Source organism: Trachypithecus francoisi, unplaced genomic scaffold (genome assembly GCF_009764315.1).
Source record: "Trachypithecus francoisi isolate TF-2019V2 unplaced genomic scaffold, Tfra_2.0 Lachesis_group16, whole genome shotgun sequence".
Lineage (NCBI taxonomy): Eukaryota > Metazoa > Chordata > Mammalia > Primates > Cercopithecidae > Trachypithecus > Trachypithecus francoisi.
The window spans coordinates 82,194,446-82,220,355 of NW_022681461.1; the positions used below are offsets into that span (position 1 = coordinate 82,194,446).

A 25,910-nucleotide genomic window follows, 5' to 3' on the forward strand; every position below is an offset into this window, starting at 1 on the left:
ATTTAATATAGTCCCATTTGTCTTTTAGTTTTTATTGTTTTTTCTTTTCAAGTCTTAGTGATAAAATTTTTTCCTAGATCAATGTCCAGAAGGATTTCCTCTATGTTTTCTTTTATTAATTTTATAATTTGGGGTATTATGCTTAAATCTTTAATCCACTTTGAGTTCATTGTTTAATTATGGTGAGACATAAGGGTCTAGAAACATTCTTCTTCATATGGATATTCAGTTTTCCCAGCACCATTTATTAAAGAGGGTGTCTTTTCCCCAATGTTTGCACTTGGCACCTTTGTCTAAAATGAGTTAGATTTAAATACATAAATTTATTTCTGGGTTCTGTATTCTGTTGCATTGGCCTATGAGTTTTTTAAAGCTATGATAACTTAATGTAATAAAGTTATATATTATTATTATATATAATAATTTTGGAATCAGATACTGTGACGTCTCCACCTTTGTATTTTTTGCTCATAATTTCTTTGACTATTCATGGTCTTTGTGGTTACATGCAAATTTTAGGATTTTTCTTTCTATTTCTGTGAAGAATATCACTGGTATTTTTACAGTGATTGCACTGAATATTTAGATTGCTTTGGCTAGTGTGGTCATTTAAAAAATATTAATTCACATCCAGGCACGGTGGCTCATGCCTATAATCCCAGCACTTTGGGATGCCAAGGCGGGCCGATCACGAGGTCAGGAGATTGAGACCATTCTGGCCAAAATGGTGAAACCCCCTCTATACTAAAATACAAAAAAATTAGCTGGGAGTGGTGAAAGTCACCTGTAGTTCCAGCTACTTGGGAGGCTGAGGCAGGGGAATCACTTGAACCCGGGAGGCAGAGGTTTCAATGAGCTGAGATCGTGCTGCTGCACTCCAGCCTGGCGACAGAGCAAGACTTCATCTCAAAAAAAAAAAATTAATAACATAAACATGAGCTCTCATAAACATGAGATGTCTTTTCATTTTTTTGTGTTCTCTTCAATTTTTAAATCAGTGTTTTATAGTTTTCTTTGTAGAGATTTTTTACCTCCTTGATTAGGTATTTTTTGTAGCTATTGTAAATGAGATTGCTTTTTAAATTTCTTTTTCAGTTAGTTAATTATTAGTGCACAGGACCACTATTGGTTTTTGTATGTTAATTTTGTATCCTGAAATTTTACTAAATTCCTTCATCAGTTCTAAGAGTTTTCTGGTGAAATCTTTAGGTTTTTCTATATATAAAATTGTGTCATCTGTGAAGAGGGATGGTTTGACTTCCTCTTTTCCAGTTTGGATACCCTTCATTGCTTTCTCTTGCCTAATCACGCTGGCTAGAACTTATAGTATATGTTGAATAAGAGTAGTGAAAGTGAGCATACTTGTCTTGTTCCAGTTTTTAGAGGAAAGGCTTTTATCTTTTCCCCAGTTAGCAGGATGTTTGCTATGGGTCTGTCATATATGACCTTTATTGTGTGGAGGTATGTTCCTTCTATACTTAATTGCTGGGAGTTTTTAATCATGAAGATATGTTAAGTTTTATCAAATGCATTTACTGTATCTATTGAGTGATCTTATGGTTTTGTTTTTTCATTCTGTGAGATGTGGTATATCACATTTATTGATTTGAATATGTTGAACCATTTTTTCATTCCTGGGATAAGTCCCACTTTATCATGTAACGTAATCTTTTTGGTGTGTTGTTGGATTCAGTTTCCTAGTATTTTATTGAAGAGTTTTGCAACTCTGTTCATCAGACATATTGACCTGTAATTGTTGTCATTATTCCTGTTGTGTCATTCTCTGGTTTTGGTATCAGAGTAATGCCGGCTTTGTAAAATGAATTGTGAAAAATTCCATTCTCTTTAATTGCTTGGAATATGTTGAGAAGAATTGATGTTAGTTCTTCTTTAAAAGTTTGGTAGAATTCATCAGTAAAGCCATGGAATCCTAGATTTTGTTGGCAGACTTTTTATTACTGATTCAATATCATTACTTGTTATCATTCTGTTCGGGTCTTCTGTATCTTCCTGTGAACATAGCATTTCTTGACTAGATTATAGATAGTCTCTCAACTGATTTACTAACTTCTGGTTTTGGCCCTTCCAACTTATCTGCCATCCAAATTATTGTGAGAGTGGTTGTCATAAAGTAAAAATGAACAAATGAAAAAAACAACTAACTGTAAAATCCTTCTGCTTAAAATCTTGAAATGGTCATTACTGTCACTCAGGATAAAATTTACATTCCTTAACTTGGCATACCAGACCCTTCACTGTCTTTCACTTCATTATTTATTCACCCTTTCCCCCTATATTCTCTCTATATAGTACCTTAATTTCCTATTATTTCTGTGAAGAATTACCACAAACTTAGGAGCTCAAAACAACAAATACTTATTCTCGTACAATTCTGGTGGTCAGAAGTTATTAATGGTTTGTCAGGGTTGCATTGCTTCTGGAAGCTGTAGAGGAGAATTCAGTTCCTTGACTTTTCCAGTTTCTAGAAGACCCCTGTATTCCTTGACTTGAGAGCCATTCCTTCATCTTTAAAGCCAGCAGTATGGCAAGGAGTCTTGCTCCTCTCTGCCCTCTGCCTCTGGTCCTTTCTTTCTCTAATACCCCTCCTGCCTCCCTTTTCCCATTATAATGACTCTTGCGATTACATCATGCCTACCTGGCTAATGAAGGATAATGTTACTATCTGAAGATCCTCAGTTTGATCATATCTGTAAAGTCCCTTTTGCCATATAAAGTAATATATTCACAGGTTCTGGGGATTAGGAATATTGGTATCTTTGGGTGAGATGTTATTCTGTCTATCACACATATACTTTTACTAACTATTAAAACCATATTGCTCTTCCTTCCTGGAATGGCATTCTCCTCATTCCTATTTTCATTAACTTCAGGTATTATTAAAAAACAAAGCTCAGCTTCAGGTTTCAATTCCCTTTTCTAGGGAGAATCACACACAAACAAGAAGAACAAGACACATACTCTAAACACATACTCTAGACACATACTCTAGATGTCCACAGCTTTAAACTAAAATATTAGGACGTGGAAATGGGTGGCACAATAGTATCTGATTTATCAGAATGAAGAAATTTAAATCTAAGGGCTTGTAGAGAGAGATACTGTAAAATGCAAGCAGCTTTTTTTTTTTTCCTCCATAGCATCTTGGAAAGGCCCGAAGAATTAGAAACATCAGATACCATAAAAGATCGAACAGGATAAAGTCAATGAGGTAAGTGAAAATAAAGTGGTTTGAAAATCTATATGAAGAGAAGTTATTACTCCAGGTTGTCAACCAAACTCCCATATTTCAGGTACCCAATCTCCACCCACATCCCTGGAGAAGACAAGAAATGTTTCTGGAGAAACAGAACCAGAAAGTCTCTGGGCTGTTTAAAGGTGGGGGTAACAACACAAAATTGAGTTATGCCAAGCATAAACAGCTGAATTGCCTTGCTCATTGTATAGCACATGCTGATCAGCCCTATACAAGCCTAACCAATTTCCATTTCTCTAATTCTATCCCAATGTACCAGTCAATAATTGTTTTCACTATGTCTTGCAATTTTCCATCAGTATTGGGTTTGTAAAGAAAGAAAAATTGATATAAATAACTGTTCTTTTTTTTTTTTTTGAGGCGAAGTCTCGCTCTGTCGCCCGGGCTGGAGTGCAGTGGCCGGATCTCAGCTCACTGCAAGCTCCGCCTCCTGGGTTTACACCATTCTCCTGCCTCAGCCTCCCCAGTAGCTGGGACTACAGGCGCCCGCCACCTCTCCCGGCTAGTTTTTTTTGTATTTTTAGTAGAGACGGGGTTTCACCGTGTTAGCCAGGATGGTCTCGATCTCCTGACCTCGTGATCCGCCCGTCTCGGCCTCCCAGAGTGCTGGGATTACAGGCTAAATAACTGTTCTTAGTAGCAAGCTCATTCACGGAATCTGTGTATCAAAGGGTCATGCTATATGTAGTTTTAGCCATAAAGTTAACAAAAACTAAGAGCAACACATTGATTACTAGGAAAAACACTAAAGATGTTTTTCAAGTTCTTCCTTCAAACAATATGGAGGACTCCTGGCTGAAGTAGAGGCAGAATCGTAATTGGAGAAGAAACAGAGTCACTGAGTATTCAAAACAGGTACATTTTAACATTTATTATTAGGATAAAAAGATGCTAGAGTTTGCAATGTGAAATAAGCAATGTAAACATCAGTGATCAGAAAATGAGACACTTGGAGATATTCATCAAAAAGTGCCAATTTTTTATATGCTTGGCCCTCTACCACCTAAGAGCATGGGGTCCCTTCAGAGCCTTGCTTTGTCCAAGTCTAGAACATGGGGATGGCTCCCTCTCAATGCACTGTAGCCCATGAAAGGACTGCAATGCCTGGCTAAAATAATATTCCTTCAGTGCTCACTCGTTTTTTTTTTTTTTTCTTTTTTTTTTAAACAACTCTATAAAATCTGGAATTTTTAAATGTTGAGACTTTTAATTGGGCTTTTGACTTTGTGATCTGATGATATTGCTTCATGACTGATGAACACACTGCTGGCAAACCTCATTCATTGGGTGGAAGCAGAATTAGTGACAAATCTACCAGGTTTAATACCTGGATGGCAAAATAATCTATACAACAAACTCCCATGACACAAGTTTACCTATGTAACAAGCCTGCACATGTACCTCTCAACTTAAAAGTTAAAAAGCCCATCCTTGTTTTACTTTCAAGGAAACTAGATAATATGAAAATGTGGTTTAAGAGAATGCTTTTGGGAAATAGGTTCAATGAATATATAAAAACAGTTGTAATTAACCTATCATCCCATGTGTTTATATGCAAATAATGCTTTTAAATTACTTGAGATTGCCTGAAAGTAATTTCTTCTTTGAATTAGTTACAAACTTTAAGCATACTGTTCACAATGGTTTTGCTCTATTAATTTGCCTAACAAACCATTTCTTTATCATTAGTACAAAGGTAAACATCAACATAATTAAGAAAATTTCCAAATTATTGTAATCTATATGAGCGAATTTCATCTTATTGGGTAGAAGCAGATGTAAACCTAAGTATCAGAAACAGTCATTGGCTATCACATGAGCGTTTCTAATGTATGTCTGATCTTCCAAGAACTAGCATAAGTGCCAATACTAGCTACAGGATAATATTGCTTTTAAGACTGCCTATGACACAAAGTCGAAGCACAGAGTCCACTTTTGAAGACTTTGTATCTCATAGTTCCACCCAGCATATATGATCAGAGGAGAATCATGTGACAGTTTAGCTCAGAAAAATAAGACACAAAGAAAGCAGATTTCTGAGTCTGGTAGTGATGTTAAGGGCACTATTGAGTGAGTGGGAGCTGCCAAGCAGAATCAGCTCCTATGACAGATGCTCTCAGTTTAAAGAAGTAAATGCAAAACCATAAGAAAAATAACTTTTCAGCACAAAAGCTTAGAGGCCCTTGAGGATAGATGATGCCAGAAAAATGTGAGATTATTGTGTCCTCCAGGGTATATTAATACTATAAACATAGATGATTTACTGAGAAAAAAGATCCTTGAAAATGTACCAAATGCATGATGCTGAATATAAAGTTAAACAGAAAAAACAAAGTGCCAACAAAGCATAGATTCCTTGCCCTTCTTTCTTTTCCAGTGTGCAGAAACATGACTGATATCTCATAGGGATCCAGTGGATTCAACTGGGCACCAAACTGCATTCATTCATTTTCTTTCTCATGCTTCCTTCTCTTTTTAGATTCTTCATCTTCATTATACTTATAGACAGCCATCTACTAACTGAAGAGCTTAATGCTCAAGTTCATTATTTTGTTCAACAAATGTTTATCAAACAAATTTGAAGTGTCTGACACTCTTCTAGGTACTTAGGATATATCAGTGAACAAAATTTGCAATGGAAAACAAGTAGATGATGTAAGTAGGGGGATCAAATTGTGGTGAGGGGTTGGGTGTGGTGGCTCATGCCTGTAATCCCAGCACTTTGGGAGGCTGAGGCAGGCAGATCACTTGAGGTCAGGAGTTTGAGACCAGCCTGGCCAACATGGCAAAACCCCGTCTCTACTAAAAGTACAAAAATTATCCAGGCATGATGTGTGTGCCTGCAGTTCTACCTACTCCCGAGGCTGAGGTACGAGAATCGCTAGAACCTGGGAGATGGAGGTTTCAGTGAGCCAAGATCGCACCACTGCACTCCAGCCTAAGCGACAGAGCGAGACTCTGTCTCCAAAAAAAAAAAAAAAAAGAATTGTGGTGAGGGACGGTGGGAAGAAAGTGTTGCCATTTTAAATTGGGTGGTCAAGGTGGGCTGAAATTGAGCAAAACTCAATTCCACTTCCTGCCTTACCTGTTATTCCTTACCTGTTGCCAAACCTTGTTGAATTCACTTGTACCCACCCAAATGTTATCTCCTCTGTGATTCCTGCCCTGATTCCCTCAACACTCCTTAAACTCCCTTATATTCCCATGCAAAGCCAACTGTGTTGTTGCTCATCCTGTTTCCCTTCTGAGCCGTGGACAGGTGTCATGCATGTGTATGTGTGGTCTGAGAATTTTTCAGCGCAAGGGCTTTTGTCTCTGCTCCTCTGCCTGAGGACTTTCCCCAGTGCAGTGCTTGTAGTGCAGGGAAGCCCTGATGTGCTGAGGATATAACAGACCCCAGAGATAACCCTCAAACAATGAAAGATGTAAGTGAATAGATAAATATCTCAGCTTCTCAATCCCCAGGTGCAGCAATTTTAAAGTGCATTCCACATAACTCCTCAGAGGCTCCTAGCAGAATTAAGCATCAGTTGCCCCTGGACGTTTCTATTTATTAATGCACTGTTTATTGGTATCTTGCCTTTCCCTGTCTCCTTCTCTGCACTCTCTTGCTTGTGCTTTCTGCACTCACTTTGTACATAACCTATTCATAGCCCAAATCTAAATTCAGACATTGTAGTATTTCATTTCTGAACTCTTTATGGTTTTATTGAATTTTTCTTTATATTTTATTATTCACAAGCATTTGCCTCATCTACTAAGTTGTGAATTCCTTAATTTACATCCTGAAAATTCTCTATTACTAAACATAGCTTTTGACCTTTAAGCAAAAATATTAAGATATTTACATATATGGTGAAGGTGACCTGGGTTTATTTAATCGATTATGTGGGTTCACATCTTGGCTCTGTCGTTTGCTAACTACATTGGTGGACACTATTCCGTGCATCTGATTTCTTGTTAGTAAACTGGAGATAAAAATATCTACATTGGGGGATTATACTAAGGATAAAATAAGATGACATATATAAAGTTCTTAGTATGGTGCCTGGACATATATTAACCACTCCATCAATGTAAGTCCTTTCCTGACTCTCTCTGCCTTTGTCTCTCTTGGTAAATTCAGTTATTTAAAATAAACGAACTGGAAGAAGAATAGATTTTCAAGTCTGATTGAAATATTAACATGCTAGCGCAGAGGCATTTCATCTGAGTAAGTAGTATAACCATAAACTGATCATATTTCTGTCTTTCCCCTCTATTCTTTTTAATTCAGTAAAGAATGAAGTTTTGAATTTGGCATCCTATATGGCAAGCTTCCATTGATCTCTTCAAAGTGTTCAATATATATTGTAGAAATGCACTGACAATAAAATCACTTTGGCAAACTAGTTACCTAGGGCAGATGCATGTAAAAGATGTATTATTTGTAGCATCTATTTGCCAACCAAAAATATGTTAATTATTAGATACTTATTTTTTCCCTCTTCTATGTTTTAAAATACTAAGTTGAGGACAGGGACATACTTTTCTTAGTGTGGCACCTTGCAAATTATAGCAAACAGTATTACTACTTAACTCACTAATAACTGCACATTGTGAAATGTTTTCAAAATATCAATTTTAATAACTGTTTACTCAATATGCAAAATTCTATGTCAGATATTTAAAGCATACCGAGAAGAGTATAAATAGGTAGAAGATTTAGCATTGTGCATAAAACTGTAGGATGTGGTTAAATCAGTGTAATGAGATAAATGTGAATTTATTGCAATATAGGTTTAAAAGACACAAGGATAAGATTCATTTCAAGAATCAGTAAACTTTCATGAGGAGATAATATCTGAGATGGGTAGGTCTGAAGGGTTTTAGCTTTCAGAAAATGAACAGAAAGTATTTCTGAAATGAGGGGCAACTTGTATAAAGATGTTATAAAAATTAAAGTATATTAAAAATAGATTCTGGTTTTCCCCTAAAAAGTAGAGTGTACTGAAACAGGTTTTAGATAAGAAGGAAGAAGAAGCTGCAGGTAAAGAATACTGAAAGCCAGAAAGAGAGAGAGAGAGAGTGAGAGTAAGAAAGAGGCAGACAGATGTTTAGCTTGCATCAAATGGAATGCTTTCTGCAGCAAGTAATGAAAACTCCACTTTAATTCATTTAAACAATAAGGAAAATATCTCACACTAGCAGAAGAATATCCTGCGTTTAGACGCAAGTTACCCACAGTTTTGGTTAATTCAGTATTTCAGTAATATAATTAAAGAGCCAAGTTATCTTCATTTTTCTCTCAGATAGGCTAGGATGTCAGCTTTGTCTTCCGCTAGTTCACCTCATGATCACGAACTGGTTACTGAAGCTTCAGGGATTACATGCAGACAAGACGTCAGCCAGAATAAGGATAAGAAATGTATCCATAATCTTTTTTCAGGAACCTCTTTTCCCGAAACAAACTACTTCTCACTTTTCAGAGGCTAGAATTAGATTATGGGCTCCTTCCTAAATCAGTTGCTGACAAAAGGAATGCAATGTCCATGTTGGCTAAGAAAATTCAATTTATATCACTAAATCATTTTTAGGAGGAGTAAATCCTCCTTTTTTCAGAAAGAAGGGAGGAATGATTGTTGAGTAAGCAATCAACAGTCCTTGTGGAAGTTAAAATGACCATGCTTTTTGGTTTGCTTGGACAATTCCAGTTCACATGTGTTGTCCCAGTGTAATGAATAATAGTGTCCTTTTTATTCTGAAAAAGTACCCATTTGGATAATAAATTATATGCTCCCTGCAGCTGAACTGGTAATGGATAGACAATTAAGGATTTGAGTATGACAGTTATGATTTAGAGTGATTAATTAGTTAATAACATGATCAAAAACATGCAGAAGTGAAGACCAGGAGAAGAATTAGAGATGATTAAGACAGATTCAAGCCAAAAAGTCTAAACTAGTGTGTGGCAGTGGGAATGGAAACAAAGAGGCAAAGTGTCCTTACAGAAGTAATAATTAAAAATTTGGCATCTGTTGATGCAAATACAGCAATAAAGGAGAAGCATAAAAGGTAAAAAGAGGCTTAAATATCTAAATTTGTATGACTGAGAGGATCACCCTGCATTAATGGAAATAGTAATGTCAGGAAGACATAGTCTGATGGGCAGAATAACGAATTTAGTTTTGACATATTGAGTTTAGTTCTGTTAAGAAAATTGAGTGGAAGTACCAAGTAAGTATATTGAGAATTTTCAGTAGCCTCTGTGATAATTTAATTAGCTATATAGTTTTTTGATAGGCTGTTGTGGGGTTTATAACCCAGTAAAAGTATGCAAGTAAACAAAAAATTCAATTTACCATTTACTTAATAAATAATTACTAAGTATCAGACTGTTCCAAGAGCTGAGGAATCAGCAGTAAAGAAAACAGACCAAGTCTCCACTCTCCTGGAGCTTATATGCTAGTATAGGGAATGACAATAAACAATGCATATATATCATGGCATATTTTTATAAAAGCTGTGAAAGAAAAATATTTTGGGGTAAGGAGAAAAGTCTTTTGTCATAAGGTGATATTTGAACAAAGAACTGAAAGAAATAAGCCTACCGATATCCAGGCAAAGAATGTTCTCGTCTGAGAAACAGGAGATATAAATGCCCTTATGGGAAGGTTTCTGGAACCTGCAGGAACAGCAACGAGACTAGTAAGTCTGGAGCCCAAGGAATGGAGAATATGGTAAAAAGTAACAATGTCAGACAGGTAACCAGAGGCCAGGTTGGATATAGCCTTATGGGTCCTGGTAATCATTCTGGATTTTTAATTGAGTGAGGCAGAAAGCTATGAGGATTTTTAATGCTGATGAGTAAGGAAAAGATTGTTAACAGGTAAGGATAATGAGTAGAGTAGTAATACTAGTTAGAAGCCAATTGCAAAAATTTTGAAAAGAAATGATTATGTTTTGAAGTAGGGAAGCAGCAGTGGGGATGGTAATAAGTGCTCATATTCAGAATTTATTTTAAAGGAGTATGCAGAAAGGAGGACGGTTAAAATAAAGTGGTATTGTAGATGGCAAGAAAGAAGAGTATTTCATGAAGGAATGGTAAACTGTTGAGAGTTCAGTGAGAGCAGAAAACATGGGGGTCATTGGAGACTTTAACTAGAACAGTTACTTAGAGATGGTGAGGGTGGAAGAGAAACTGCAATGAATTTGAAGAGTGAACAGCTAGGAGGAGTGTAGACAGCATGATGTGGCAACTCTTGTAAGAAGTTTGGTCCAGAAAGGGAACAGAGAAAGAGGAAGGCAGGAAACATTGCTCCCAGATGGACTATGGTAAACAGCAGTTGCATGCTAGTGGGAATAATTTAGTGTAGATGGAGGGATTGGTGATGCATCAGAGAGGTAGAATAATCAGGCAGCAAAGCCCTTCAAAAGGTGAATGGCAAAAGGACATGGATGTGGAAAGGAATCACCTTTGCTGAATGTTGGGAGGGAGATGCCTACTCCATTGAATTTAAAGGGCAGAAGGAGATGAGTGCAGAGTCAGATAGGTTTGCTGATTTGGTGATGGGAAGAAGAACTCCAAAACAATGGGTTCTGCTTTATTTGTGAACTGTGAGGCAACATCATCCCAATACAATGGTGGTGGTGGTGGTGTCGGGGGGCAGTGTATAAAACACAGTAAAAAGCAGCTGAGTAGAAAACAGAAAAATAAGCTACTTGGAGAAATACAGTAGGATTACAGGGTGCTAGTGAATACCTACTACAGGCCGGTGATCATGGTGTTTATGAATTTAAAGTGACACTAATTACCTCAATTTCTCCAGCTGTGTGATTTCCTCAGTAATTTTTATTTTGTTGTGATAAGGAATCAAAATGAGGTCCTAAATGTATATATTGAAAAAGTAAAATGTATAATATTTAAATGAATAGAAGTTATCAATTTCCCTTCAACAGGCACTTATTGAGCACCTGCTCTGTGTCAGGCGCTACAAATTCACAATTAGAAGTTATGGTCCCTGCTGTGAAACCCACATTAACACAGTGACACAAGCAATTTCAGAGTAACTACAATCCACTCAGGATAGAAGAGCATGCTGGTCTAGGCTATGTAAACATAGTTTTATCTTTCATATGTGAGGTATTCCAGCTTGAAGAATTCAGAACAACTTTATGATAAAAAACCAAAAAGTATCAATATCTGATACTCCATCAATCATAGGATTATAAAACTTCAGGCACTTCTGATGTTCTATTCCCTTTCCTACAGATAAATACCGAAATATTCATCTACAATAATTGTCAAAGCAGCCTCATATTCTGTATCCTACAGAATATCAGACTCTCCAAAAGTAAATTGTATGTGTTTTTGCAAATTTAAATACTAATTCTGTTTACATGTGTACATTCTGCCTCTCAGTAATATGTGCTAAGCACTTAACCCTCATTACCTCATTCAAATATCAGACACACATGAAAAGCAGATGTCATTACTACCACTTCTTTTTAGATGAAGAAATTGAGTCTAAGAGAAGTAGGTAAATTGCTGGGGATTACAGTTTGCAGCTGATTAAACTAAAGCAGGCTTTAAATCTGATCTCCCTCAGTATGTACTATTAAAAGACACCTCTCTAATTTTATTTTGATAAATCTTTTTATAAATTGTTTTAAAAAATGTTCAAATATTACAATCTTTCCTGTGATACTGCCACCATCATCCCACATCAACCCAGACAGAGCATTCTTGTACATCTGACAATGCTGACTTTTTGGACATTTTCAATAAGAAAAATAATTTTTACATGTTATCTCCGAATAAATTTCTATTTTGCTCTTAATCCTCATCAAAATGAGCTTATGATGTGTTTCTCCTTAGAATTTCTGAGGGCAGACATTGTTTTTAATCTTCCATTTATTCCTGCTTTTGGGTTCAGGTTTTAGCAGAGTTAGAGGTCAAAGATGCCTGTTTATCTGAACTAAAGATTGGACATGATACCCTGTGTGGTTTCTCAGAAGACACTGCCATAGGAGTTTGACCAGCCTTGGCTCTAGACTTAGATCATGATGCTTTCTGGAAGTGCTGACCAAATGCCTCAGCAATGCCTCATGATTTGTGAACAGCATCACCTCTAGGATGTTTGAAAGACCATGTATATGAGAGAAATAGTGATCTCAGTGAGTATGGGGTTTTCTTTGACTAATATTCAAAGTCAGGTCTTTCTGAGTGGCAGAGACCAAGAAAAGTGAGGCAGTGACTCTCTCCTCCTTTTATAGCATGGTTGTCCGACAACTGCTAACTATATAGCTCTTATGCCAAGGTAATGAAAGAAAGGTGAGGAGTAGGAGTGAAGGGGGGGTGTCAGCAGGGGAGAGGGAGGGAGGCGGGGAGGGGGGTAGAGAGACAGAGAAAGAGAGAGAGAGAGAAGTTCAATTCCTCAGTCTACTACTTAGTAGCTCCATAACCTTTAGTAAGTAACTTCTGTGAATTTCACTGTTCTTACTATGCATTTTTCTTCTAAAGTTGATAGGATTTATATTTCTTGTGAAAAAGCCTGGAAGTCTGCATAATGCAAAAAATGGTGAAAAACTGGTAGCTGTTGAAAGCGTGACGTTTTTAGACTATGACTTCTTTGAAGCCAGGAATTATATCTTGTCAACCTTTATATTACTGATGACAAGTCTAGCCCAACTTACAGTAGTGAATCAAGAAAGAATTAATAATAGTGATAGCATTATTCTATTTTTTTGTCTTTTGTCTCCCAAAGACCAGCGACCTTTAGGAATATGAGGTTATGCATCAGCAGACTTTTCTAATCACTTATTAAAATCATAGAGAAAACTCCACAAGAAGTATGGTTAAACAATTATGAGGTACACATTTATATTTTTAGTTATTAATCACAAACATTAAGTTAAATTGATTCTTTTTTCATTCAACCACTTGTCTAAGTGACAATAAACATAATCATTCTCATTATAAACTAATTTGAAAAGGTAATTTTCCAATTAATAAATATACACCAATGTAAAATGTGTCCTTATGATAAAATAATTAAAATAGCTGTTGACAACTTTGGAAAGCAAACAAAGAATTTTGTTAATGGCAAGATCTAATAAAAAATCTGATGGGCTAAACTAGAGAAACTGACAAGCACAATTTCCTCCACAAGAATAATTTGTTACCGATGATGAAATTGAGAAATTAACCAGAATGAAAGTTGTGAGATTTATAGTGAAAGCCCTCCGGGTAAAATTAATTTCTTTATAACACAGTTTAAAGGCAAACAAAAGGAAATTGCTTGTGCCAGATGGGGTACGGAAAGCATTGTGAATGAAAATGAGCATCTCTTTTCTGCTTACAAATATTTGAATTAAGATGATACCAGCATGTCTAGTTAATGGACAAACAGTATTGATGGTTGTACAACTTTTAAAGATTTCCTCATTCTTTTTAAATGGACTTTGTCAACACAACAAAGTACTTTAAGCAATATATTAAGCCTGGCACTTACTATCACAGCACATGTATTCTCCTTGAATTATTGTCTCAGGCAAAACAGGAAGAATACAATGGCTAGAATGCTGGGCTTAGAGTCAGAGAACCACTATGTAGCTCTTCTTCAGGTTCTACTGCTGAGCAGAAGGAGTCTAAGAAAGTCAACAAGTCTCTAAGGGACAGTTTCTTCATTAGTAAAATTAAAATAGAAACACCTACCCTTCTATCAACTGAGTCTCATGAAAATTAAATTATATAATGAAGGGGAACATTTCTTTTTTTTTTTCATTTATTTATTTATTTTATTTATTATTTATTTATTTTTTTATTATACTTTAAGTTCTAGGGTACATGTGCATAACGTGCAGATTTGTTACATATGTATACTTGTGCCATGTTGGTGTGCTGCACCCATCAACTCGTCAGCACCCATCAATTCGTCATTTATATCAGGTATAACTCCCAATGCAATCCCTCCCCCCTCCCCCCTCCCCATGATAGGCCCCAGTGTGTGATGTTCCCCTTCCCGAGTCCAAGTGATCTCATTGTTCAGTTCCCACCTATGAGTGAGAACATGCGGTGTTTGGTTTTCTCTTCTTGTGATAGTTTGCTAAGAATGATGGTTTCCAGCTGCATCCATGTCCCTACAAAGGACGCAAACTCATCCTTTTTTATGGCTGCATAATATCCCATGGTGTATATGTGCCACATTTTCTTAATCCAGTCTGTCACAGATGGACATTTGGGTTGATTCCAAGTCTTTGCTACTGTGAATAGTGCCACAATAAACATACGTGTGCATGTGTCTTTATAGCAGCATGATTTATAAACCTTTGGGCATATACCCAGTAGTGGGATGGCTGGGTCATATGGTACATCTAGTTCTAGATCCTTGAGGAATTGCCATACTGTTTTCCATAATGGTTGAACTAGTTTACAATCCCACTAACAGTGTAAAAGTGTTCCTATTTCTCCACATCCTCTCCAGCACCTGTTGTTTCCTGACTTTTTAATCATTGCCATTCTAACTGGTGTGAGATGGTATCTCATTGTGGTTTTGATTTGCATTTCTCTGATGGCAAGTGATGATGAGCATTTTTTCACGTGTCTGTTGGCTGTATGAAAGTCTTCCTTTGAGAAATGTCTGTTCATATCCTTTGCCCACTTTTTGATGGGGTTGTTTGTTTTTTTCTTGTAAATTTGTTTGAGTTCTTTGTAGGTTCTGGATATTAGCCCTTTGTCAGATGAGTAGATTGCAAAAATTTTCTCCCATTCTGTAGGTTGCCTGTTCACTCTGATGGTAGTTTCTTTTGCTGTGCAGAAGCTCTTTAGTTTAATGAGATCCCATTTGTCAATTTTGGCTTTTGCTGCCGTTGCTTTTGGTGTTTTAGACATGAAGTCCTTGCCCATGCCTATGTCCTGAATGGTACTACCTAGGTTTTCTTCTAGGGTTTTGATGGTATTAGGTCTAACATTTAAGTCTCTAATCCATCTTGAATTAATCTTCGTATAAGGAGTAAGGAAAGGATCCAGTTTCAGCTTTCTACTTATGGCTAGCCAATTTTCCCAGCACCATTGATTAAATAGGGAATCCTTTTCCCATTTCTTGTTTCTCTCAGGTTTGTCAAAGATCAGATGGCTGCAGATGTGTGGTATTATTTCTGAGGACTCTGTTTTGTTCCATTGGTCTATATCTCTGTTTTGGTACCAGTACCATGCTGTTTTGGTTACTGTAGCCTTGTAGTATAGTTTGAAGTCAGGTAGCGTGATGCCTCCAGCTTTGTTCTTATGACTTAGGATTGTCTTGGCAATGCGGGCTCTTTTTTGGTTCCATATGAACTTTAAAGCCGTTTTTTCCAATTCTGTGAAGAAACTCATTGGTAGCTTGATGGGGATGGCATTGAATCTATAAATAACCTTGGGCAGTATGGCCATTTTCACGATATGGATTCTTCCTATCCATGAGCATGGTATGTTCTTCCATTTGTTAGTGTCCTCTTTTATTTCACTGAGCAGTGGTTTGTAGTTCTCCTTGAAGAGGTCCTTGACATCCCTAGTAAGTTGGATTCCTAGGTATTTTATTCTCTTTGAAGCAATTGTGAATGGAAGTTCATTCCTGATTTGGCTCTCTGTTTGTCTGTTACTGGTGTATAAGAATGCTTGTGATTTTTGCACATTAATTTTGTATCCTGAGACTTTGCTGAAGTTGCTTATCAGCTTAAGGAGATTTTGGGCTGAGACGATGGGGTTTTCTGGATATACAATCATGTCATCTGCAAACAGGGACAATTTGACTTCTTCTTTTCCTAACTGAATACCCTTGATTTCTTTCTCTTGCCTGATTGCCCTAGCCAGAACTTCCAACACTATGTTGAATAGGAGTGGTGAGAGGGCATCCCTGTCTTGTGCCAGTTTTCAAAGGGAATTTTTCCAGTTTTTGCCCATTCAGTATGATATTAGCTGTGGGTTTGTCATAAATAGCTCTTATTATTTTGAGGTACGTTCCATCAATGCCGAATTTATTGAGCGTTTTTAGCATGAAGGGCTGTTGAATTTTGTCAAAAGCCTTTTCTGCATCTATTGAGATAATCATGTGGTTCTTGTCTTTGGTTCTGTTTATATGCTGGATTACGTTAATTGATTTGCGAATGTTGAACCAGCCGTGCATCCCAGGGATGAAGCCCACTTGATCATGGGGGATAAGCTTTTTGATGTGCTGCTGCATCCGGTTTGCCAGTATTTTATTGAGGATTTTTGCATCGATGTTCATCAGGGATATTGGTCTAAAATTTTCTTTTTTTGTTGTGTCTCTCCCAGGCTTTGGTATCAGGATGATGTTGGCCTCATAAAATGAGTTAGGGAGGATTCCCTCTTTTTCAATTGATTGGAATAGTTTCAGGAGGAATGGTACCAGCTCCTCCTTGTACCTCTGGTAGAATTCAGCTGTGAATCCATCTGGTCCCGGACTTTTTTTGGTTGGTAGGCTATTAATTATTGCTTCAATTTCAGAGCCTACTATTGGTCTATTCAGGGATTCAACTTCTTCCTGGTTTAGTCTTGGAAGAGTGTAAGTGTCCAGGAAATTATCCATTTCTTCTAGATTTTCTAGTTTATTTGCATAGAGGTGTTTAACATTTCTTGTAAACCATAAAGTGTATGCATATAACCTTTCATTTTGTGGTTTATCTTTCTGGAATTAGTCTAGAAATTATCTCCAATTTTGTCTCGTATTTTATCTGAACTGTTGGTTCACAGCTGCTGGCTTTCTTTTTCTTGTTACCTCATGTATTTTCATGCACAACATTTCAAATCTAATCATTGATGTTGCAGCGGATGGTGATCTCTCTCTGCTCTAAGCACCTATAATAGTTATTTAGCACTTATGCTATGCCACCATTTATCTTCATTGCCTATATCCTCTCTACTTGGCTGTAACATCAACTCTTGAATATTAACACTTGTACTAAAATGACTGCTACTAATAGCTAACATTTATGGTTTACTGTATGCCAGGCACTGTACTAAGCATTTTAAATGGACTATTAAATTTAATAAGAAGCAGGAAACACATCGTGTTTTACAGTGGGATCACATAATACATCTATTATATAATATGTATTAACATTTCACACTTGGCCAGGCACGGTGGCTCACGCCTGTAATCCCAGCACTTTGGGAGGCCCAGGAGGGCGGATCACCTGAGGTCAGGAGTTTGAGACCAGCATGGCCAACGTGATGAAACCTTGTTACTACTAAAAGTACAAAAATTAGCTGGGCGTGGTGGCACACACCTGTAATCCCAGCTACTAGAGGGACTGAGGCAGAAGAATCACTTGAACCCGGGAGGCAGAAGTTGCAGTGAGCCAGTGAGCTGAGATCGCACAACTGCACTCCAACCTGGGCGACAGACTGAGACTCTGTGGTAAAAAACAAACAAATAAATAAACAAATAAATTAATTAAAAAATAAAAAATAATTTCACACTCAGCAGCTCAGACTGTCATATATCAGAAAACTAAGAGACTGGGCCGGGTGTGGTGGCTCACACCTGTAATCCCAGAACTTTGGGAGGCCGAGGTGGGCGGATCATGAGGTCAGGAGATCGAGACCACAGTGAAATCCTGTCTCTACTAAAAACACAAAAAATTAGCCAGGCGTTCTGGCGGGTACCTGTAGTCCCAGCCACTTGGGAGGCTGAGGCAGGAGAATGCCGTGAACCTGGGAGGTGGAGCTGCAGTGAGCCAAGATTGTGCCACTGCACTCCAGCCTGGGCGACAGAGCGAGACTCCGTCTCAAAAAAAAAAAAAAAAAAAAACAACTAAGAGACTAAAAATATATAGAAATATAAATTTATATAGGGTAAATATTTATCCTACCATTTTATTCAATGAGTTTATGCCCTAGAGTGAGAGTGAGATGGGACAGGAGAATCTACTCTTTCTTTCCCCGGGTGAAGTCACTTCCCATATACCACTTGCTGTGGAACATACAATGTTTAAAGACAGATATTTTTGGTACAACATGGACTGTGAATGCAGGCTGTATCTGTAACTAAACTAAAGAAACAGTTTCAATGCTAGAAGAAAGCCTAGTTGTATTAAATGTAAGAGACGGTATGTCAGTCTCCAATGTGTTAACTTTCAAGACATTTTCAAGACTAATTTGACTCTGTAGTTTGCTCTACTCATGTTGAGTTGCCAATGAAGGAAAAAGTAATGACACAAGCTTAAATTGAGAAGGGGAAGGAGGCTTGAAATGATTGAGCAGAGAGGGGAATGTGTGAAATGGTTAGTAGTATGGTAGAGTTGGGGGTAAATGAATTAGAGAAGTGTAGCTTTGTCTGGCAATTGTAAAAATATGCTATGCATTTGCTACTGTGTATTTAAAGTGTGACAAATTAGCAAGATTGTGGTTTTTTTTTCCTCCCAGTAGGTTTACCTACTTAAGTAAAAGAGGAAGTAGGGAGAGGGTTGTGATTAATAGGTTTTACCATATAAGTTCTTTCAGAGCAGAGGAGGGTAAAAAGAAATGAGTGTATTTGCACGGTGGTTATTTTAATGCTGGGCCATAGAATGAAATCTAAGCTGAGTAAGAAGAAAGGTAGACACAGATTGAGGGAGTAGACACTGAAGAAATGGTAGGGTCAGTGTGTTGAATATAATCTGTGAGTGGGAGTATAAGAAGGAATTTGCTAAAAAGTCAAGAAGTATTTTTCCAGAATGGGATGCTAGACATAAAAAATACTTGGAGCTGATGCTGTAATTGGTAATGACAAGCTTTAAGGTGTGACTATGGGAATGGGTTGTTGAGGATGGGTAGATAAGCAATGTTTATTTCTCTTGACCATTATTAGGCATAGTTACTATTACAACTATGACTTTATTGACCTAGCCCTTTGATATGGTTTGGATCTGCATCCCTGTCTGAATCTCACATTGAGTTGTAATCCCCAGTGTTAGAGGTGGGGCCTGGTGGGAGGTAACTGGATCATGGGGGTGGATTCCCCTCTGGCGCTGTTCTCAGGTTAGTGAGTGAATTCTCTTGAGATCTGGTCATTTAAAAGTGTGTGGCACCTTCCCCGCTTTCTCCTGCTCCGGCCATGTGAAGCTCCTCATTCCCCTTTTGCTTTGTGCCATGGTTGGAAGCTTCCTGATGCCTCCCCACAAGCAGAAGCTGCAATGCTTCCCATACATCCTGCAGAACTATGAACCAATTAAACGTCTTTTCTTTATAAATTACCCAGTCTCAGACATTTCTTTATAGCAGTGCGAGAATGGACTAATACATCCTTCCATCCAGAGATAAACTTTGATGAGTCATAAAACAACTTTTTCACTGTCCTTTGGGAATCTCGAGAAAAGATTTCAAATTAATCACTGTACTACAAACTAACATCTATATTCTAGGCCCACCCTGCCCACCATTGTGTCCATATCTCTTTGCCCAGTGGCATAGAAAACAACTTATAACCAAAATCTGCAGGCCTGATTTCCTTTGTTATCCTTGGCCAACATTAACAGCTGATATTACGTCAGTATATACAGGTATGACCATATCAATTATTAAAGTAATGAAGGAAATCCATGCAATTTGACAAATTGTCATTTGCTATCTTAAGGCTTCCTCATGCCCATGGCTTAGATAACCAAGCCTTTCCCCTAGGGCTACTCTGGTTCTCCCCAAGCTATAAGCAAGGGTTAAAATCTAGCCCAGAGAGAGCTTCCAAGATTTAATGCTTGTGTGTCCTCCATTCTGATTGACAGAATCAACTCTACCAAAACCAAAAATAGAAGATCCTCGTTCTATCTACCCTCTCACTGCTCATACCTCCTCCCCCTCCCCACTGTGCTGTGCTTCTTTTCTACAGACCCATTTCTCCCATTCTTGCTTAATTTACTGACAAATCCTTTCTGCTGTGCCTTCAATTTTATTGATGGTATTGAGATTATCAGGCAGGTGTTTCCTCTGTTACTACCTACAAATTTATGATATTTATGATATTAGGAGTCATATTTAACAACTTTGCTTCAATTTTATAGTCTTCTATTTGAAATACGTAGCTCTACCCGAAATTTGGATCGCATCTCTTCCTAATTCTTTAGGAATCTTGTGAAATCAATAATTTTCTTTCTACCAGTTTATATTCCCCCCAAAAATACATTCTATGTTCTTCCACATTAAAATAAAAGACCCTTGCTTTGCCACACAGTCTTCACTAGCCTAGATCTCAGTGTCTCTATAGCCAAGCTTTTTGAAAAGGAATCTCTTCTCACTGAAGAACTGGTTTCCTCACCTGCCAGTTCCACTTCAACTTACTGAAATCTGCCTTCTGCCTCTGCCACCTAACTGAAACTGACCTCATGATGGTCACCAGTAATATCCTAGCTGCCACATTCAATGTTTTTCTTTCAGTCCTTACATTATTTGAACGTTCAGCATCAGCACCCGATGCTGTTGATTCTTTCCTCTTTCACATTCTGTCCTTCCTTCGTTTTGGGGTCATTACCCTCACTAGTTTATTGTCATGTATCTGGGCCAATTCTTCTCAGTCTCCTCTAGTTCTGTTCAAGCCCTGTTAGTTTTCTCCATGATTCCCTCCTCATCTTTCTGTTCTCATACTATGTATTGATCCTGTGTGACTTAATTTAAATTTTTGTCACAAAATACCTCTGATGTGCTGTTGACTTTCAATGATGTATCTTTTCCCTTTTTGTCCCATTTGATATCAATCCTTTTTTGTGCCTTCTATTTATACGTTCTCTATTTTATCTTTAAATTTCAACTGTCTGATGAATATCTATGATTGCATCTTGCACTAACACCTTAACTTATATGTACTTGAGCTGAATGATTTATTCTGTCCCACAAATTTGTATAATCTACAGTTCTTTTTTTCTTCCTTAGTAAATGGCACCATCTTCTTCCTAACCTCTGAATAAGAATTCTAGGACTCACATTATATTTCTGTGTCTTACTCATTCTTCTTCACCTCACAGTATTCACTAAATAAACAAGAACTGTAGCTTCTATGTTCTGATATCTTGTATCTATATTGTTTATAATACTCATAGCTCATCTCTTTGCCTTCTGTAAGCAATTTTCACCCTGCCCTATCCCATTCTAGGGTATTATTTCATCAAATGAAGAGTATGAATTAATTCATTCATAAAATATTACTTCATACAATGAACTAGGCATCTATAGATATCTACTAGACAATCTGCATTATTTCCATATGACTTGCCAACAGGAAAATTATGCCATAGCTTCCAATAGACTTCAGGATGATGAGAACATAAGGGCCTTCATGATCTTGCTTTTGCTTGCTTATTCATTATTGTCATCACATTCCCTCTCCTAACTGCATTACCACACACTAATTAGTTGCCCCAATCATGCCTGCAGTTTCCACAGTAAGTGTGTGACTTATCCTGCTTCTGCATGTCTTTTTCCATGAAACTATATCTAACCACTTCGGTTTTCAATGAATGCCTAATAGATGAATTCCCTGCACAATGCGTTTGGAACTTAATCATCTGTTGTCATCTTTCATTTCAAAAAATGACATATAATTCTATGGTCACTTAAAACTGATTATAAAGATCCTGAGTACATGAATTTCATTTTATTCTCTATAGCACCTAATGTCATTTTAGGAGGTACTGAAATGTATTTGTTAAAAATGCATAAATAATTGAGTAAATGAATAAATGAAAACACTTTCTTTGAAACATGTCACCACGTTTATGATTTGTTTGTGATTATCTTGCTCCATCTGGTGACTGAATTTAAAAATCTGAATTCTAGTTCAGCAGGAAGGCATTTTAAAAAGTCTTGTGAGATTCCGTGACCTTTTACCACAGACAGCCCTGAAATAAGGTCCTTTCAAACCTTTTGAAGAGCTAGAGATCTGGAGGTTCAGACTCACATCAATGGTTTGGCACTTTTAGGGTATTATTTTATCAATTGGCGAGTATGACTTAATTCATAAAATATTACTTAATACCTACAACAAACTAGATATACAAGAGTGAGCAAAAGAAGACTCAGCCCCTGCTCCAGTAAAGTGTATGATCTTGCGGAAAAGACAAGTTTAATGTTTAAGTCACATAATGTAAATTATAAATATTTTAAGCACTGCAATGGAAAGACACATGGTGTTATAAATACTCATGAAAGAGAGATTTAACCTAGTTATGATGGTCTTAAAGGAAATGGTATTTGAACAAGGACCCACTTAGCCTTTTTGAATCTCAGGTTTTTCATCTCCAGAGTGTAAAGAAAACCTTCTTTTAATCCTTAGAGGACTGCTGTGGAGTTTGGATAAAATAATACAGTCATGTGCTGCATAAGAATGTTTTGGTCAAAGACAGACTACCTATAGGATGGTGGTTCCATACAATTATAATACTATATTTTTATTGTAATTTTCTATGTTTAGATACACAAATACCATTGTGGCATAGTTGCCTACAGTACTCAATACAGTAACACGCTGTATAAGTTTAAAGCCTGGGAGCAATAGGCTACACCTTATAGTATAGGTTGGTATTAGGTTGTACCATCCAGATTTGCATGAGTACACTCTATGATGTTCACACAATGACAAAGTTGCCTAATGACTCATTTCCCAGAATGTATCCCCATTATTAAGTAACACATGATGGTATACATGAAAGGGTTTTGAAACTATATTATTTTCACTGGATTTTTGCCTCCTCTAATAAAGATGTCATATTTCCTTCTCTTTCAGATGAGAGTAGGACTTTGTTGTAAGTACAAGTCACAAAGCCACAAAGTATTGATCATTGAATGAAATACTTCTCTTTTTTAATTTTTAATGTCTTTTAAATTCAGATAGAGTCTCACTATGTTGACCAGGCTGGTCTCGAACTCCTGGCCTTAAGCCATCCTCCCATCTCAGCCTCCCAAAGTGCTGAGATTACAGGTGTGCGCCACCGCGCCCAACCCATGAATGAAATACTTTTATTTTTAAAGAAAAAATAAATATACTGCCTGTGTCCTTCAGGTCTTTAGTTTTTCACCTCACATTTCAAATTTCCCAGGAATAGATTACAGATCATTATTGAATAGATGTTAATCAAGTGAATTAGCAGAAATAGGTAGTGAATCAACGAATTCAATAAACTTTGGCACATACTATCTCATCTTAGACAATGTGGGTTTCTGGAAAAGTAGATGGTTATGTCAAGCCTCCATAGAACTGCTGTACTCCACAACTAGGGCTTCTTGAATGTCTCACTCTCTATGTAGTTTTCCCTCATCATCTCTCCAGCATGATGGCATTGCTAGCTAGACTTCTTACATGGCAGCTCAGGGCTCCGAAGGTTCATGCCTGGGAGAGAGGGAAAGCCTACTAGACAATGTTCCCTGTTATGACCTAGCCTTGGAAATCATCCAACGTTCTATTCATTAGAATTTGATCATGCATTTCAATATTGGTAAATACTACATAAGTTTAATTTTAAGTTACACTATTTCTTTCATTGATACAATTTTTAGAAGTTATTCACAACACAGAGAAATAGCCTTATTTTCTCAATTCTACATAGGGGCATATAGAATAAAAATGAGACTTTTCTTTTTTTTTTAATATGCAGTGTCCTACAAAGGAATAACAACCTAATTACATTAAACAATTTGACTTTACTGAAAGAATACATGAAATTCGGATGCTTTAGCTAATCACACCAATAGATTACAGCTGTAAATTTGAATTGTGGAAGACAATACTAAGAATACGAGCAGACATAGTTAATTGACTGAAATCCTATTGTACTCTCAAAGTACATTTTAAGATCTCCAGAAATTCTTTTCTGTATCTAAGGAAAACTTTCAAACTTCCATGGGAGAATTAAATTTGACTATTAAAATGTTATCTAATGATTAAACATACAAATAGAAAAATTCTGACTGTTTAGAGGAATTGGGAGATACTACTTTGTTATAACTATAACAAATAACTAATTTTTATGTTTCCAGAAAAAAGGAATAAATGATGGGTTTCGGTGACAAGGAGAACAAATTATATATAGAAATGTCCATGTTTTAATTTTTACTTAGTAACAGAAACTCCAAATTTTAACTTGAGATAATGTTAACATTTATTGGCATCTTTTACATCTAGGTTCGGACATGTGACTAAGTGCGCAACTTCAGGGAAATTTGACTATTGGAACCAGGCATGCTTTTCTTTATCCTTTACTCCCAAAGATTAGTTAGAACATGGACTTGATTGATGAGCAAATGAGCAGCCATCTTCGAGAATTCAGCATCATATTACCTTGGGCTGGGCAACAGGACAGAATGAGCCAGCTTTGCCAATTGTTATGGGGCCATCATGCTGGCAGTGTCCTTGTTGCTTGAAATTTTATATGGAGGACAAATAAAGATTTATTTTGTTTAAGCTACTGTTATTTTGGCTTTTTCTGTTATCTTCAGAAAAACCTCCTGTTTTGTGTGTGTGTGTGTGTGTGTGTGTGTGTGTGTGTGTGTTTGAGACAGAGTCTCACACTGTCTTCCAGGCTGGAGTGCAGTGGTGCGATCTCACTCACTGCAACCTCTGCCTCCTAGGTTCAAGCGATTCTCCTTCCTCAGCCTCCTGAGTAGCTGGGATTACAGGTGCCTGCCACCATGCCCTGCTACTTTTTTTTTTCTGTATTTTTCGTAAAGGCAAGGTTTCATTATATTGGCCAGGCTGGTCTTGAACTCCTGACCTCGTGATCCGCCCACCTCAGCCTCCCAAAGTGCTGGGATTAGAGGTGTGAGCCACCATGCCTGACCGTGTTTTGTATTTTTAAGCATGTGGTTCCTTCTTTCTCTCTTCCCTGCTTCTTAGTTGGTCCTCTCCTCTATCTTTACGTTCACCCTCTTATTTTATTTATCTTTCTTATATTACAGCTGTTTCTTTCTCTTATTACCTCTGTTTCTTTCCCTGTCTTCCCATAAATATCAGTAACAGTAATAAATTATTATTTTGGTTGAATCATCCAATAGTAATGAGAGCTAATAGATTTTATGTTTCTTGTTCTTACTTTTTAAAGCCAGAAAATACAATATTTTAGATTTATATTTCTAAAAAACAAATGTAAAATCACCTCATCCTATGAATTTTTTTTTTTTTTTTTGACTGATACTCCACTGAAGGATTTTGCCCTCCAGTCAGTCAGAATTTCATGATTGGCCAAGGTTTCCTCATCCTGGTTAAGGTCATATGAAGACTATATTTACGCCTTCAAAAATGTCAACAAATCAATGTTTTCTTAGGTTTATGATTAAAATTATCTGCCTCAAGGGTCTGCTCTACAGTAGGGAACTCTTTCATGGGAGTAATGGCTTAGAAGTAGAAAGTCTGTTAAAAACAAACATAAAACTCTCCACAGCTGGGAGCTGCCCTTTCATTGTTAGAAATTCATTCTTACTTCCATAAATGTAATAAAGACTTAGCCTCTGATCTCTAGTCATATCTCATAGGTTTTCACTAAAAAGTAGCTGGCAGAAAATACATTTCTTATAATTTCAGCTACATTAAATTGTCATTTTAAGGTATTCAAAATGCAATAAACAGAATGCAATAAACCAGAGTACTTAACATCCATCCCCACTGAACACTTAGTCATTATCCTAGAACCAGCCTGG

At 37.0% G+C, this 25,910-nt stretch overlaps 1 long non-coding RNA gene across 1 annotated transcript; it reads left to right on the top strand.

Annotated features, from left to right (window-relative positions):
* Nucleotides 1–1,411: 1,411 nt before the first annotated feature.
* On the top strand, nucleotides 1,412–24,647 carry LOC117099408. Its single transcript, XR_004443802.1, has 4 exons — nucleotides 1,412–1,461; nucleotides 3,159–3,229; nucleotides 12,190–12,430; nucleotides 24,400–24,647. It is a non-coding gene; the product is annotated as an uncharacterized LOC117099408 (long non-coding RNA).
* Nucleotides 24,648–25,910: the final 1,263 nt, after the last annotated feature.